At 39.8% G+C, this 10,808-nt stretch overlaps 1 non-coding gene across 1 annotated transcript; it reads left to right on the top strand.

The window, feature by feature from the left end:
• The first annotated feature begins 9,120 nt into the window (after nt 1–9,120).
• LOC118154084 (U1 spliceosomal RNA) lies at nt 9,121–9,284 on the top strand. Its single transcript, XR_004744012.1, has one exon. It is a non-coding gene; the product is annotated as a U1 spliceosomal RNA (small nuclear RNA).
• The last annotated feature ends 1,524 nt before the right edge of the window (nt 9,285–10,808 follow it).

Here is a 10,808-nt window from a genome sequence, read left to right as displayed (position 1 = left end):
TTAGGAACCATGAAATTCAGATTAAGCAGGGCTTGCTTTTTGCTATAGACATTGTGAAGCCACTGACAATTTTAAAGCATGCGATAATATAACTCAAGGTCTTTAAGAAGACGAATCTATCTTCACAAGCTCTGTGCTGTGAAGATAGATTGGAAAAAATAAAGACTGATAATAACCCAGGTGAAATAAGGAAATAAATTCCATGTATGTGTTATTTGTTGCTATATAACAAATTATTATAAACTTAGTAGCTTAGAGTAACACAAATTTATCATTTTATGATTTTCATGAATGATTTGGCACATTTTGATTGAGTCCTCCACCCAGAGGCTCACAGGGCTGGAGATCCAGCATGCTCCATCCTCATCTGGAGGTACAGCTCAACTTCAAGCTCCCTCAGGTCACTTCCTTGTGGTTGTAAGACTGAGGTGTCTTCTTGCCAGCATCCAGCTGGAGACCATTTCAGCTCCTAGGGGACATTTGCAGGTTCTGGCCGCATCTCTGTCTCCATAATTTGGTCACTTGCTTCTCCAAGGCGAAGAAGGGGAGCATTTGCTGTAGCTTCAAATCTCTATGATTTTGTCTTGGAGCTCTAGACCCTTTTTAAAAAGGGTTCACTTGAGTAAGTCAGGCCCAGCACGTTCAAGAAGAAAGAATTGTATAGGGTTTATACCCCAAAAAATGGGACTCATGGACGCCATCTTAGAATTGTGCCTATCACATTCATAAATCCAGTGATGACTACTTAGCTGTCAGGTCAAAGATGTCTATAGAAGTTTCACCTGATGAAGTCTAAAAGGCAGTCACAAGGGCTATTCTCTTCTGAAACATCCACATTTTTCTTATACTAGGTTAGGTCCCATCTCTTCGCAGTCTTCTCCCCAGAGAGTACAATGAAAATATTGAAAACATAATTTTCATTCTTGCCAAAGGCCTGATTCTTCATATCACAATCTCTTTCAAGCTCCCAGATTTATCAAAGTTCTTTCCTTTTTGTTGCAAGTTAATTTACTTCTCATTTGCAGAAGAAATACTAAGAGGGTTTGTCTAAGAAGGTCGCTCCCAGGAACATAGGGGACAAAAATATGCAGGAAGGTGGCTCAGAAAGCAGTGTGTTGTAGGATCACAGCCCCCTGTCCTGAGCCAGCCTAGAAGGCTGGTGCAAAAACGGGCCCTCTCTTCACGAACAAGAGAGCAGTGGTGGGGTTGTGAGCCTCTGCTCTCTAGGACAGTCTTTCTTTCAGCCCCCAACTCACTGCCTTCATGTTTTTCTGAATACATTAAAGAAAATGTATGGGTGCGAGAGCCTGGAATTCAACAGCTCATAACTACAATTAACCACCATTAATTAATGGCTGCAAGATAAATGAGCCATGCGATCCGTTTATTCCTGGGTTGTAAGTATTTAAATTCACAGTGGGATGCAAGCCCATTTTTCACCAATGTGAATTTAAAACAAGTTTGAGTCAGGGCTGCATGCTGCGGGAAGCAGACTACAATTTCCTCTCTGGGTAGTTCGCAGTTTAGGTCTATGAACTGGCAAGAGGCCTACAGAAGCAAGGAGTTCCCATGTACAACAGAAGTAGAGAGCAGGGATTGGTATTTGAGCACATGTCTTCCTGTAGTCAGGGGAATTACTATGTAATATGCACCAGGTATTGTGCTAGGAAACATCCAGGAGTATCTGCTGTTAATCTTCACCATACCTCTATAGGGAAATTATTGTCCCTATTTTACACTCAAGGAAATTGATGCTCAAAGAGGTTAAGAATTTCTGTAGAAACAAAGTTGAGCTTCCCCATTTCTAGACTTCTTCCAGAATACTTCCAAGGGGTGCCTTTGGGTGTCTTTACCCCCAGTTTTCACATATCCCCTATGGTCTGTGTCCTCATCCACAAAAACTTTCTGAATAGTAATTAAATATTCTCCTATCCCTTAAATTTTCAAACCACCAACTGTACATCGACAAGATTCAGAAGATAAGAAAAACAGGCAAAGGAAAGATTTTATTATTAATAAAAAAAAGAAAATTAAATAGGGTTCCAAGATATTCATTAATTAAAGAGAGAAAAATACTACTGTAGAAGCCTAGTAGCTAATCATCTTCACCAGGTGGTCCACAGTCTACCACCAGTGATAGGATATGTTAATACCATGCACCTGCTGATACAGAAAGGGCCAAAACTTCCGGGGTATGCATGCCAAAACTCTAATCAGGAGGGGAAAAATCAGATAAACCCAAGTTGAAGGGAGTTCTACAAAATAACCAACCAATATGTTTCAAAAGTGTCAGGTCATGAAGACAAAGAAAGACTAAGAAATAATTAAAAGTTGGAGGAGACCAAGGAGACACAACAAGTAAATGCAATGTGGGGTCCTGGACTGGATCCTGGAGTAGATAAAGAACGTAAGTAGAAAAGCTGCTGAAACTCAAATAAGGTCTGTAGTTTAGTTATTGTGCTGTAGGGACAGTGTCTTAGTCTGTCTTGTGTTGCTATAACAGAATACCTGAGGCTGGGTCATTTATCAAGAGAAGAGGTTTATTTGGCACATGATTCTGGTGGCTGAAAAGTCCAGGACTGAACAGCTGCCTCTGGGCGGGTGCCTCAGGCTGCTTCCACTCCAGGTGGAAAGCAGAAGGAGAGTGGACATGTGTAGAGGCCACATGGTGCGAGAGGAAACAAGAGAGCAAAACGTAGAGGCCAGGCTCTTTTTACAACCTACACTCTCAGAAATTAACTCATTTCTGCAAGAGTGAGATCTCATTCACCCAGGATGTAGGCCATTAATCTATCCCTGAGCAATCTACTCCCGTGACCCCAATACCTCTCATTAGGTACCACTCTCCAATAATGCCATATTAGGCATCAACTTTCAATTTTGATCCATTTTTAAGCTTTGCCACGGACAAATCAAAGTGTTACAGTACTATACCAAAGTTAATTTTCTGGTTTGGATTTATTGTGCTATGGTTACTCAAGATAGCAATAGGAAGAGTAGCTGAGTGAAAGATATACAGAAACTCTACATTTTTGCAACATTTTTCAAAATGTAAATGTTTTCAAAGGTGAAATGGCAACTTGAAACAAAATTTTAAGTAATGACCAACCTGAAATTTTTCTGAAAAAAATTCGTATCTTTATGCATAGATGTGAAGAAACCACTTTTTTTAAAAAAATGTTTCATTCCACTAAATTTGCTTAAAAGTCAGAAGAAAATATGTTCTATTGATTCACAAAATAGTTTGAAATAAATGTAAATTGTTTGAGAACTGCTGCTTGTAGGAGCAGCACAGAGTTAGTAAATAATGTATGTTCCTGTCCATTGTAACATGGCACTCACGTGGTGACATTCTGCTTGGAAGAAAGCCACTATAGGGTCAGAGAGAGAAGAGAGAAAATAATATATTAAACCCTTCTGACATGGGGGAGAAGAGTGGAGAAAAGGATAGTCTGAGATCTCTGCTGTGAAAAATAGAATTTGCACACTTTACTATCTAATTAGGCAACTCTGTCAGATGGCATTTTAATTGTTCATTTTTCCACAGTATCTCATGGAACACAAACAGAAAAAAATAATCTAAATGTTGACATTTTTGAAGCTAATGGCAAGGAAGCAGAGAAGTAAGGTCATTTTTTTTTTAAATCTTTCAGGGTTAGGGAAGCATGGGCAAATTAACAGACAATGAGGAAGAAGCAGGTGCAAGAGAAAGAGGAAGGTAAGCTACACACAAGATGAGCTATAATTATAAAACCAGCCCCAGACTCATAAGAGTTCAGCCATTTGCACTGAAATTCTCACAGGACCAGAAAGACTGAGATCACAAGCAAGCAAGAAAAAAAAAAAAATTAGCAGTTCCTTTCTAACCTCACCAGGTTTGGAAGTAATCATTTTTCTGCTCTGCACTGGAGGGTTGATGTGCAGAGGAATCAGTACAGCTGGAGGATCAGGGATGGCTGCAGTTTTCACCTGCTCATGTCTGGTCCCACAGGACAGGTGCTACCCTAGCTGCTAGCCCTAAACTCCCTTCATAGGCCTACCAGCCCCTTTTCAGTTCTGTGGTGCCTTCCCATTGTGCATTTTGTCCTGCGACTTCCTTTGTGTTGTATCTGAATGGTGCCTTTCACCTGGACAGCATAGGAGTGCTGTGATTATTATACTACAGAAAGCTTCACAGACCTCCCAAATATAGACATTCAGGCTGTTTCCTCAGGAGTGGACCCTAATGGCTTCTCTTGATTTTCCCAAAGCTACACTCAAATTGTCATATCCATTAAACTGAAATCTGTAACAAGTGCCACACCTCTGTTCTACAGGCGAGAGTTTGCTATGTGTGTTTAAATGCCTGGCCCAGCATGTTTTCTGTTGCCCTTTGATCTTCTTTCTAGTTCAATCCCAGTTAGCAGTAACATCTCTTGACATGAACAAAAATCCAAAAGGGATGAATATCTGACAAAGCTGGTAAACATCTCTATTTGAAATTTGGTTGTCCTGTAAACTTATACCTAGAAACGTTTTTAGGTCATTTTGTCACTTTTGAAAATTGTGCTCAATATAATCATTTTAAAACAAAACAAAAAATTGTAAAAGCACCATGTTTAAGATGTTTATTTTTCTAGATGGAGTTTTACTCTACTTGGAGTGTGATGGTGCAATCTCAGCTTACTGCAACCTCTGCCTCCTAGGTTCAAGCAATTCTTCTGCCTCAACCTCCCAAGTAGCTGATATTACAGGTGTGTGCCACCATGCCTGGCTAATTTTTGTATTTTTAGTACAGACAGGATCTCACCATGTTGGCCTGGCTGGTTTCAAACTCCCGACCTCAGGTAATCCACCCACCTTGGCCTCCCAAAGTGCTGGGATTACAGAAGATGTTTATTTCTGTGTTAGTTTAATATATATTATTAAAAGCAATTGTAAATACCATAAATACCTAATAATAGAGAAATGGTTAAGTAAATAAAATTACATCCACTTGATGGAATAGTATGCAGCCAATCGAAATGTCTGTTAGGAATACGACAAAGAAACTCAACATTTGTTTATAATATAATGTTAAGTGAATCAAGCAGAATAAATAATTATATGGACACTATGAGTAACACTGGAACTTGATCATGTCTACATATGGACAAGGTCTGCGGTAAATATGAAAAACGGAAACAGCTTTGTTTGAGGGTTTGTTACTGTCATTATAATTCGGTTGCTCAGCAAATACAGAATTTGTAAAGGGAAAAAAATTCAAGAGAAAAATGAGGCAATTTTCAGGGAGGACATGCCTATTTTGAGTACCTTTTCAGTGTTTTTATTTCCAAGGGAAAATATTACATTTGGGAGAATGGATCACGTTTAGAATAGTGAATAAAAAGTCTAAAGAAGAACCCTAGGCTTTGGCCTTTCAAGACAATATTCCAAAATACTACAGCACGAGATTTTCCTGCAGTACACTCCATACCAGTGCATTTAGTGAACAAGAGAAAGGAGCTAGAGTGGTGGGGAGTGAAAGGATGTGTCTGAATCCCCAGGGAGTGTTTTTTAATACGTTTATGTGTTTTATAAGTTCTGGGATACAAGTACAGAGCATGCAGGTTTGTTACATAGGTATACACATGCCATGATGGTTCACTGCACCATCAACCCACCATCTACATTAGGTATTTCTCTTAATGCTATCCCTCCCCTTGCCCCCCAACCCCAGACAGACTCCAATGTGTGATGTTTCTCTCCCTGTGTTCATATGTTCTCATCATTCAACTCCTACTTATGAGTGAGAACATGTGGCATTTGGTTTTCTGTTCCTGTATTAGTTTGAAGAGAATGATGGTTTCCAGGTTCATCCATGTCCCTGCAAAGGACACGAACTCATCCTTTTTTATGGCTGCACAGAGAAAATTTTTGCAATCTATTCATCTGACAAAGGGCTAATATCCAGAATTATAAGGAACTTAAACAAATTTGCAAGAAAAAAACTCATCAAAAAAAAAATCAAAAAGGGACCAGGGAGTTTTTTAATAAATACAGAGGTCCATCCCTCCAGCCACTGGAGATTTCGGAACCTAGGCCCTGAACATGAGAACAGCTCTCCAATAATCCAGTCCCCTCCTGATCCTCTACCACTAGCTGCAGGTCTGTAATCTTCTATCATTGCATTCACTCTATACAAAGGCTAGTCACAGAGGGCACGTCTGAAATGCAAAGCAACGCCCAGTTCTGCATCTGGGAGCATTATCATTTGCCCAAGAGAAGGAAGGATCCAGTGTTCTCTTGGCATTCACTCATTCTTATACATATGACTTAAAGGAGTATGTGGAGAAAACTTTGAGAGAATGATGGATGCCACCTTTCCTTTGCACAAAGGACTTAAGCCTGAGTGGGTGAGAAAAAGTCCAAGCATTTACAGTTAGAGAAATTAGAATCTAACTCTTCTCAGCATGTGGCCTTGAGATTTAGGAAGCACAAATAAGTCATTTATTTTTTAAAGAGAAAATGACATCAGATATTTTGTCTCTTAACTAGTTACCCAGTTTTAATGTTCCTGTCACATTGCATTCTTCCACACCTTTGCATAAGCTGCTCCTTGTTTGTGGATGATTTCATCCCACTTTTCCCAGGAAGCTCCTGTTTTTCCTCAGAAAAGTGAGTATTATTATTGTCATCCTACTTATGACAAAACTGAAGTTAAATGGCTTAAGTTTATACGGTGAGAGAACTGCAGAAGATTCACACACAGGTCTGCTTGACTTAAAATCTCAACTCCATTCTATCATACCATGTTTCACTCAGGCAACAGGCATACACATCTGAGTTCTTCCCTGCTGGGCTGTGAGTCTACATTATGAAACTGATATCTATTGAATGAATGAATATTAAAGCTACTTAGCTGCATTCACATATATTCATAGGCACACTCATACCAGCCTAATTCAAAACCACCCCTATTATTCTCATCATAAAACGAGGTTCATGCTCTGGCAGAAAGAACATTTTTAAGCCTGCCGATCATGATCGTGGATTCTAACACTCACATACAAGCCAGGAATCTGCTGACTTTCTTTCTCTTCTCAGCAAAATGATGAGACCATAGCTTCAAAATATTCAAATATTCTGGAAGGAAAAGTATACGAGTTGCAAACATTTCTTCATTTATCTCATAAAAAATGTATTTCCAAGTGCAGAAACATAGCTGGACACAACCTTTTCTAATGCAAGAACAGACCTGCTGGCAGAAGGAAAAGCATTCATGAAAGTTATGAGGATCCCAGTGGAGAAAAAAGCAAGGAGCCCTTTGCAACAATCCTGATCCAGACTCTCACCTAGACACACCACTGTTAACCCAGCCAGTCCACAGGCATAGCAGACAAGTGGGTAGAGGAAGGGTCCAGGTACTGCCAGTAGTGTTCTGGTAAACATTTGACACTCAGATCTCCTGGGGAGGAGTGGGAAAGGTGTGACCTGATTTAAAGCATTTGTCAATGTTCATGGTGTAAATATTTCCAACACAGCCACTTTCGAGCTACCAATGTAACATTGACTAGTTTGCATAATTCCTGAAAAGTTAACAATAGGATCTTGTGAGTTGATACAAGCCAATTCCTGCACCACAGTGAGTATTGTTGCCCCTTTCATGGCAACGTTTTTAGATTAGGACTATTGGGGAATAAAGAATTCATCAAAATACAATTCAAGGAACTCTCTTTAAATTGTATAAGCCAGGTCAGCATTACAGAACCTTTCTAAACACACAAGTTTCATTGACTGAACTGTCACACAGCTCAAAAGCAAAAAACAAAGAACCTTATTAAAAAATGACCAAAGGATCTGAACAGGCACTTTCTAAAAAGAACACACATGAAAATGGCCAATAGATGTATGAAAAGGTACTCAGCATCACCAATCATCAGAGAAATGAAAGTTGAAACCACAATGAGAAGCCATCTGCTAGGATGACTTCTTATCAAGATGAGAGAAAACAAGTGTTAGCAAGGATGTAGAGAAAAGAGGATCTTTTCACACTGCTGGTGGGAATGTAAATTAGTAAAGTCATTATGGAAAACACTATGGAGGTCACTCAAAAAATTAAAACTCGAACTGGCATATGATCAGCAATCCCTCTGATGGGCACAGACCCAAAGGAAATAAAGTCGGCACCTTGTAGATATCTTCGGTCCTATGTTCATTGCAGCATTATTCACAATAGTTAAGATGTGGAAACAAACTAATCAATAACCTGTGTTTGGATCAGTAAAGAAAATGTGTGTGTATGTGTATATAATCTTCATACATATAATAGAATATTATTTGGCTTATAAAAGGGAAGTACTGCCACTTGCAAAAACACACTTGCAAAAACATTTGAGCCTGGAGTAAAATAGGCTAAATGAAATAAGCCAGGCATGGAACGACTGCATGATCTCACTTACGTGGAATCTTAAAAAAGTTGAATACATAGAAAGAGAGAATACATAGAAACAGAGACTAGAATGACGGTTACCAGGGGCACGGAGGAGGAGAAAATGGGGAGATATGAGTCAAAGAGTCCAAGTTTGCAGTGATGTAGAATGATTAAGTCTACAGATGTAACATATAGCATGCAGATTTTTTTTTTTTTTTGAGACAGAGTCTCGCTCTTTCGCCACACTGAGTGCAGTGGTGCCATCTCAGCTCACTGTAACCTCTGCTTCCCAGATTCTAGTGATTCTCCTGCCTCATGAGTAGCTGGGATTACAGGCATGTATTTTTAGTAGAGATGGGTTTTCACCATGTTTACCAGGATGGTCTTGATCTCTTGACCTCATGATTCGCCCGCCTCAGCCCCCTAAAGTGCTGGGATTACAGGCATGAGCCAACATACCAGCTGCAGATTTTATTAACCATGCTGTATTATTTACTGAAAATTTGCCAAGAGGGTAGATTTTAGATGCTCTTCCCACACACACCAGAACTTAACTATGTGAGGTGATGATAGGTAGATATGTTAGTCCACTTGACTGTAGTAATCATTTTACCATATGTATATATCAAAACATTACATTGTGTGACTTAAATATATAAAATTATAAATTAACATAATATTATTGGTGCAGTGAAACACATGCTACATATCAATAAAATACAATGTTAATACTTACCTGGTAGGGGAGATACCATGATCATGAAGGTGGTTTTCCCAGGGTGAGGCTTATCCATTGTGCTCCAGATGTGCTGGCCCCTGCGATTTCCTCAAATGTGGGAAACTCGACAGCATAATTTGTGGTAATGGGGGACTGCGTTCACGCTCTCCCCTGGAATGAATGAATGAATGAATAAATGAATGAATAAATAAATAAATAAATGAAATACAATGTTAAAAATATAAATACATATTTATCCACATTTTTCTATCACTCTTTACAACTAAAGGGGATTTTCATGACTTTTTCAATCAGTATTAAACTCTCTAAACTCTCTTTCTTCTCCTGAATATGATGGTTCATAGTGAGGAAAAAAGAAAAAAAACACCCAAAAGAGAAAAAGGGAGGATGATACAACATTTACTCGTTTGTGATACTAGCTAGCAGATGATAACTTGTGGGTGTCACTGTGTGCCCACCACCTCTGAGCTCCCAGGCTGAACGAAGGAGAAAACAGGAAGGCTGAAGCAGGGAGAATCCAGTAAGATTCATTTGCAGGCATTTGAAAAGCATTACCTTCATCCACCCTTTCTTATTTTACAAATTCATTATGTTCTAATACACGGAGAAAAAAATATGGGAGAGGAGTTTCAATCTAAATTAAGTTGTTTTCCTCTTTCCTTTCCTGTAATCAATGGACCATTTCATTTTTTGGCCCAAGTATCCACCTGGATTCTACCTCTCCTTCGTAGCTCTTTACATTTTTCTTCAGGGAATGAGTCTTGGGATAGGTCTCAAAAGTTAATGGGATGGAGTAATGGAATCATTTTAGAGCTCACTATAAAAGGCAAACATGGTCTTACAGACTCAGTAGTGATTTTAGAATTTAAAGATGCAGCCAGATCACACAAATCCTACCAGGTTTCCAATATGATGCTAGGCACTGAGCACCTTACCCAGGAGGCATAGATAAACTACTTGCACACACCTCACTGTTCAAACTACTATCCCTGAAATGAGGATTTGTGCACAAGTGATTTATGAAGGAAGTGCTCCCAGGGTAAACTGGGCAGGATAGGGGGAGGGGGGGCAAGGGAAAGAGGAGGAAAGAAAGGAGGGGTTTTGAGCAAAGTCAGATGGGGTACATTTCATGCCAAGTCCAGCAGCCTGACCCACGGGGAACTCTGGAGGGTAAGTTACCCCAGTAGTTGTCATCATCATCCACACCCTACAAACTCCTGCATCCCCTTAGTCATCGGTTAAAGGTCACCCTGGAGGCTGTAAATTCCAAGGCACTTCTGACTCATCTCATTGTGGGCACAGGGCTTCCATAGGCCAAAGGCATTCCTCTGGGAAGCACCTGCAGGTGCTGACTGTTTAAAGGGAAAGAGCACTGGAGAAAGTGTACGTGGAAAGTGGCAAAGAAGACCTTCACAGAGTGTGAACCCAGACCCCATAGGGATGAATAATAACAGAATGGAGAGGACTTGGAGATCTGGAAATACACGTTCCATGTAAAAGCATTCATAGGCCTTAAATCAAAGCATCTAGATTCAGCACAGGTCACCCCTTTGTGGCTATTCTTGCAGGATGCATTTCCCTGTGTGGGGTTTCTATATTCCCAGGAGAGACGTAGCAGTCACCTTCCTGCATCTTGAATAACCACCCACCCATCTTATTCAGCTCTGGTCCCTGGGA

Source organism: Callithrix jacchus, chromosome 5, assembly GCF_049354715.1.
Source record: "Callithrix jacchus isolate 240 chromosome 5, calJac240_pri, whole genome shotgun sequence".
In the NCBI taxonomy this organism is placed as follows: Eukaryota; Metazoa; Chordata; class Mammalia; order Primates; family Cebidae; genus Callithrix; species Callithrix jacchus.
The sequence above is the reverse complement of the archived record's forward strand: the minus strand, read 5'-3'. Positions and strand labels throughout refer to the sequence as shown.